Genomic DNA, 7,112 nt, shown 5'->3' on the forward strand with positions numbered 1-7,112 from the left:
TGTCAATCATTATGGATGAAGATTGGTGTGTTACGCTTTCTGTCTGGCCCTCCCCTTGATCATTTTTGGGGCCCGGCTCAGCCGCCTTCACCAGGAAGTAGTAATTCCTCCAGTGATTCTTCCACCATGAATACTTCCTCTGTGGAGGCTCTACCCTTGACAGGGGGAACTCTCAGGAGCGTTCCCAATAGAAGTAGATGCTGTCACCATTGCCCTCGGTTTCAAGTGCAGGTTATTTTTTGTCTTTTCTGCTTGTTTTTGCACTGCAGCATGGCTGTTGGTATAGTGTTACTCCAGTGACGTAACGCCTTCTTAAAGGACCATCACATCACCAAGCACGAGTGAGTAGAATTGGCCAGCCCTTACTTATTAGCTCACAATATAATATGGAGCAGGGGGGTATGCGAGCACACTTCTGCCCCCCTTCCTTCAGATCGCAATCACAGCAAGCTGCCTGTCAAGAACTATGGTGCACAAACAATGTTAGTCTTTAAGTACTCACCCATTTAATGTGGGCCACGTTGTCCAAAAAGTCTCACGCACTAAGGAGGCCAAACAGCTTGGGCGAAGGCACAGTAACTTCAATGTGCTGAAAACACGGTGACCAGTTTCTAAGGTGCCTCCCAATCCTTGCGCCTTAACGTGCCGAACTGCGAGCTCAAAGCATAGGGCTCGTTTGGGTTTTTTTAAATTAGAGTCTACCTCTTCTCAATGGGCAATGTAGAGAGACTCCAAAGTCGACAAAATCCCAAATCACAGAGATGCCACACCAACTCTATCAAACTGCAAGCTCAAAGCATACAGCTCACCCACCACCAAACATTCAAATTGAATCAATAAAATCATCACAAAATATAAGGCAAGACATATTAAGTAATCGTATCAAAGAATTGTATAGGTTATGTCAACAAAGGGCAACAAGGGAGACAAGAACAGAGGAACATAAAATTAGAAACTCATCATAATTCAAATCAACTTCGGTCATTCACTGTTAGGTGAAACAAAGGACATGGCCAAACTATACTTTTTTATTCATGAGGCAGCATGGTTGTAGTGCAGGCAGTTTTTCTTTGTTTCATGTGCGTCGTTGTCTTGGGTAACCAGTTATTTCATACATATTGTTTGGGCCGGTTGGGCTCTGGTCCCGCATCACCCTGACACACACAGCCGGCAGTATACCTTGACTCAACAGGACTTTAGGACTCAGCGTGGGTGATTTTTCTAGTTGATTGCCTTCACTCGTTTTCTCAATATTAATAGCTCATAGCAGGACTCAAAATATGAACTCGCCGTTGGCTAGAGGCAATTGACCCTTGGAGAATACAAAATGGTGTACTGGTTGGATGTAAAGCATTGAGGTGGCAAGTGAATCTTTATCAAAACAAAAAAGTGATGGCTCGAAGGCTTTGAATTAATCATAACCACAGGCACAACTCTGGGCAACCCTCCAGACCATCGTTTTTCACCCTGCCAAGCCATTACAGAAGGGAAAAAAACCATTTGCAAATCAGGCTTGGCCCTACCCCAAAAGGGGCAGTCCAGCCCGAACTGCTCAGTAACATCCCTTCTGCATGAGACCACAAGCACCCCCAGGCACGTGTCAGCCTTGTTGGGCATCATCAGTGAGGAGTAGCTTGGGTCTCTAAGCCTGGCTGACTCGGGACCTACATCTGGGCATACCCATCCCACTTGGGGTGGCTTTACCAAAACAAAAAGGTGATGGCTGGAAGGTTTTGAATTAATCATAACCACAGGCATAGCTCTGGGCAACCCTCTCAAGTGAATCTTTATGCCTGGCTAGTAGCTTACAACTTGTAATTTCCCCCCGTGGCTCACAAAACCAACAGGGACAGGGCACATCATGCTTTTTAGAAAAAATATTTCTAGACTGGGGATGAAGGGATTTCACAAACATTCTACATCCAGAATTGTCAACATGTACATGTTTGTACCATGCAAAGTGTTAACTTATAGTGTTATAGAGGCTAAGAACTCACAGATATGCCTGTCGGAGTTAACTGCTTTATTGTTTTTCTACAGTGAATCGGGAAAAGCACAGGTTACCAGGGATAAATCATGGTATAGAGGTAAGGGAGCTAGATCTCAATTTGTTTGCATGATGGAGCTAGTATTATTAATCGAAGGCTCAGTGATTCTCTCATAACTCTCCCTGTTATGTACCCATTTGAAGCGGTTTCTGTACACACCTTTACCATCGGACTCCTACTTTAAAATCCTTAACTACTGGGCCCACATTTAACTCGAAAGTCACACTTAGTGTATTTTGCATTTCACTTGAAAATCAAACTAGGGTGCATTTTGCATTTAACTTGAAAGTCAAACTTGGGTGTATTTTGCATTTAACTTTGCCATTGATTGTAACCTGCTAGCCCAGTGACTGTTCTATACTGCTGTATTTGCATACTCCTCCCTCTGTCTCCTCTCTTCCCATTCATGGCGCTTTCTGTTTCTCCTATCTATTCCAACTGCTTCTCGATCAACTATACTTCCCTTCTCACTAAGTCTGGAAAAAAGGATATCTTGGCCTCCAACCCTGGTCTCCCTATCACCGATACCTATACCAGCACCTCTTCCAGACAGACCCTCACCGACATCCTCTTTGTTGTTCCTTCGCCTGATCTATGGACCCCCCCCCCCCATATGATCTCTGTGCTCTGTCCTGTCTCCTCCTCCCCCATTAATGGTAGCACTCGTTGGGAAGTCCTCATGGATTCCTTCGACTCCTCCAAAGTCATCCTTAATGTCTACCTAAATGGCACTGTCATGGTCAAAGATCCTCAGGCCAATCTCCTCCTCTTTGATAGGCGGTTCCCTCGCCTCATCAACTTCCTTTCATCTCCAGCTGTCCCCTCCTCTCATTCCTTGGCTACCTTGCCCACTCTTCCCTCCTCCTCCGCCCCTCTTCAGGCTACCTCCATCACTCCGCAGGGCGTACCTCTGATTTGTACCCCTCTCTGGAAGGTCTTTAAGGCTGGCAACCTTCTTCATCTTGCCACTCTTAACTCTTGCTCTGCTGTCAAACACTCAAATGACATCTGCCACCTGAAGAACTGCACCTTGATGTCCTTGGTCTTACGGAGACATGGTTCACACAAGCTCGGTCACAAACTTTGACACTCTCCTCCCGGACGGTTACAAGATCCTCACTGCACCCAGATCTACTCGGCCTGGAGGGGGCATAGCACTGATCTTTCCCAGAGTGGATTCCTGCCACTATCATTCCCACTCAAACTAACGCCTCTTTTGAATGCCTTGTCTGGAGGCTCTCAATCTCTCCTAGCCACTCTCTTACTGTTGCTACTCTCTACCTGCCCCCCGAACAAATCACTGCTTTTCTCTCCGAGTGGGCTGACCTCTCCTCCTCCCTCCTGGCCTCAACCACTCAACTCCTCCTCCTTGGTGACCTCAACATCCACCTCGATTCTCCCAGTCCCTCATCTCTGCTCTTTCGCGGCCTCTACAATTCTCCCTCCCTCTCTATTCTCCCCTGTGGCCCAACACACTCTGCAGGACGCACACTTGATGTCTTGATCTCCTCTGGCCTCCCCCTCTCTATCCCTCTGACAACTCTCTCCTGGGGTGACCACTGCCTTCTCTCCTCTTAGCTCTCACTCTCTTCACCCCAAGCCCACCCCAATACTGCCACCTACCTTCTCATACATCCGACCTATGAAGCGTGTGTCAGTTGAGGCTTTCACTGCCACCTTCTCCCCCCCCTCCTCTGGCTGACTCACATCCTGACACAACCCTGACCTTCTCTACTCTTCTATTTCAGATACTCTTGATGCTCTTTCCCCTGTCATGAAGATCTGCTTGAAGTCCAAAGCCAAATGCAATTCCTGGTATGACTCTGACCTAGCTTCACTTAAACCTAAGTGTAGGCCGGCTGAGAGGAAATGGAGGGCTTCTTGTTCATCCTTTGACAAACTGGCCTGTCGCCTGCTCCAAAGGCAATACAGACTCTCTGTCCGCACAAACAAGAGAGTCCACATTCAAGCCTGTGTCTCTGCGGCATCTAACAACTCGGCCAAACTCTTTAAAATCTCCAAGGAGCTTGCCAACCCTGCTGCAGTCTCTACCCTTCCTCTTGCCTCCCAGGCTCTCTGCAATTCCCTTGCCTCTCACTTTATCTAAAAAACCCAGGACATCCTGTCCACCCTCTCCTTCCCTGCCCCTCCTTTTCCCTCTCAGTCTGTGATAGCTGACCCCCCTTTAACCACCGCCCACCCTCCTTCTCTTCCTTTCCTCTTTTCTCCCCTGATGAGGTCACTAGACAAGTCCGATCTATGAAAGCCTTGTCAAAACAGGTTCATCCTTGTTCCTCTAAAAACCATCAAGGACCACATGGACACCCTTGCTCCAGCCCTTGCCGACTTTTGCAACCACTCCTTTTCCTCAGGATCCTTCCCCTCCCCTCTGAAGCACTCCCTTGTGCATCCTCTTCTCAAGAAACCTACAGCTGATCCTTCCTTTCCGGCCAACTATAACCCAATTTTCATTACTCCCTTTCTGTGCAAACTCCTGGGAAAGCTGGCCATCTCTCAGCTTAACTTAAAAGATTCTGTTGGCTGTCTCCATGACCACCAATCTGGCTTCAGAGCGGCCAAAAGCACGGAAACTCCTCTACTGCACATCCATGAAGATCTGCTCTCCAACCTTGACTCTAGCATTCCCTCTGTCCTCATCCTACTCAATCTCTCTTCTGCCTTCGAGACGGTGAACCATACCATCCTTCTCAACCCTCTGTGATAATCTGGGTATCACTGATCAGGCTCTGGTCTGGCTGACCTCTTTCCTCTCTGATCGTCCCTCCCAGGTCCAACTTGGGTCCTTCCCTAGGTCAGATTGGCCCCTCTGCCTTTTTGCCCGTGGCCGGGTCAAAATCGTCCCTGGGAGTGTGGGCCGGGTTCTGGCCATGCCTGGGCCCATTTGGAAGAAATAAAAATTGAAAGAAAAAAAATGTTCATCCTTCTTAGGTCGATAAATGAGTACCAACACAGCTTGGGTGATATTGTATGCATATTTATTCGATAAAAAAGAGCTTAAGCGTAAGTGCTATACATTAACATATTATCATTTGGCCTTGGAAGTCTGCTTGGATTCACAGTAATTTAGTGTACTTAGGAACAATGCTATTTGATGCCACTTCCTGTTTTGTCAAGGGGTGAAAGGTCGTGTTACATTGCTTCCCAGGATTTCACTTTGGGGTGGGGTCAAATGACATCACTTCCGGTGATTTCATCAGAGGTCAAGGGTCTTGAGGCAAGGGGTGGGCCACTTCTTTTTGGGTGACCAGGCCCATTTCTTGTCCCAGTCCGACCCTGGTCCTTCCGATCATCTATCTTCCTCTCCAACTATGGTGTTCCCCAGGGGTCTAACCTCTCGCCCTGGCTTTTCAACCAATATCTCGCAACTCTCGCCCACTGCATTGCCATTTTCTGCTCAAATTTCCAGTGCTACGCTGACGGCACAACTCATTTTCAGGCTGTCCTCGGCCACCTCATCTCCCTTTCTCATCTCCGATTGCCTAACTACCATTCAAGATTGGTGTGCCACCAATGATCTCGGTTTGAATGCTAGCAAGACGGAGATCCTCTTCATCGGCACACCTTCACCATCCTTTCCCCCCACTCTCTGGTCGGCCTCCCTTGGCACACCTCCTAACCACACCTGCAAGGCGAAGAACCTCGGTTCATCTTTGACTCCACACTTTCCTTCTCCGCCCACATCTCTGCGGTCTCAAAAAAGTCAAACTTCCTACTGCACCCTCCTTAGAGGTACTCTGCCTTTCCTCTCCTTTCCCCAGAAGCTCACCGTCTCCCAAGCTCTATTGTAACAGCCTCTTTAAAAATCTACCTGCCTCTACTCTCCACCCTCTGCAACTAATCCAGAACAGGACTGCGAGACTTGTCCTTGACCTCAAGCCCTGGGATCGTAGCTCTCCAGCTCTGAAATCCCTTCATTGGCTCCCCTCTCCCCTGCTCATCTGCTCTCTCTTGGCACTGTGCACCGGACCACCCTCGGTCACCTGTGCCCTGGTACCTGCTCACCCTGCCACCCTCCTGCACTGCAGACTATATCTGTACCCATACAGCCCCCACCTCCCCCCATTTTCTTCTTTTTCTACACTTATCAGACTTACTCAGTCTGCTGCCGTAAACGCAGCAATTGCCACTTGCTGGCTGCACTACCACTGTTTATTGGCTCTATTATCTATTTATTTATATTTATCATTATTTATCTGTTCTCCTCTGCTCCACACTTTCAACTCTCCCCTGTCCATTCACTTTTCCCCTTTCCCTTTCCCATACACTTGCGCGTTCTCAATGTCACTGGGCCTAGTAAGATCGTGTTCTCCCCTGTTTCCCTGCCTTGCCTTGCCGCGCTCTGAAACACTTGTGTATGAGCGCAATACAAATAAAATATATTCTATGTTGGTTATAAAAGGCACACAGTAATAACTCACACTATCCTTTCATTCTTCTGTAGGAGAAGGAATTATTGAGCTGAATGGGGCCCTGTGGACAACGTGTTGGGCACGAAGATTGGACTACATAGTTCTCTTATATGAAACTGCTTAGTTTTATATGTCCTTCAGGGTGCATGCTCCGCACTGCTTGGCAAAATTATTAATCACTTCTCATATTTTCATTGTATTACCCACCATAGGATCCCAACTAAAATTGGTCAATAAGAATTAAAAATAATCAGGGGCAGGAAAAATGGTTTGTGTGATATCAAGGGCAGCCAGTGTGAAATTCCTTACATTTCTTTATCCTTAAACATGGGCTTCTGGTACCTTGCTGTGTACGATGATCCTCTATTACAACTCAGCACCCACTAGCAATATGAATTAGCACTAGAACAGGTGATTAAACATGGTTTACAATTATCTCATTGGACATGCTCTGGAAATTGGTGGGCACCAAACCGGAAGTAAAAATGGTAGTCAGAAAATGTAGGACTCAGTAATTGAGTGCCAGCTACTAAACCATGCTTGCCCTGGTTACTACACAGTTTCAGTGCCTATATTTATTTATGGAAGGTGGAGATGGAGTTTCAGAATGGACCCTATGGGCAGATTCTGAGAG

The sequence above is a fragment of the Ambystoma mexicanum genome, chromosome 5q (assembly GCF_040938575.1).
Source record: "Ambystoma mexicanum isolate Mex_15411 chromosome 5q, UKY_AmexF1_1, whole genome shotgun sequence".
Lineage (NCBI taxonomy): Eukaryota > Metazoa > Chordata > Amphibia > Caudata > Ambystomatidae > Ambystoma > Ambystoma mexicanum.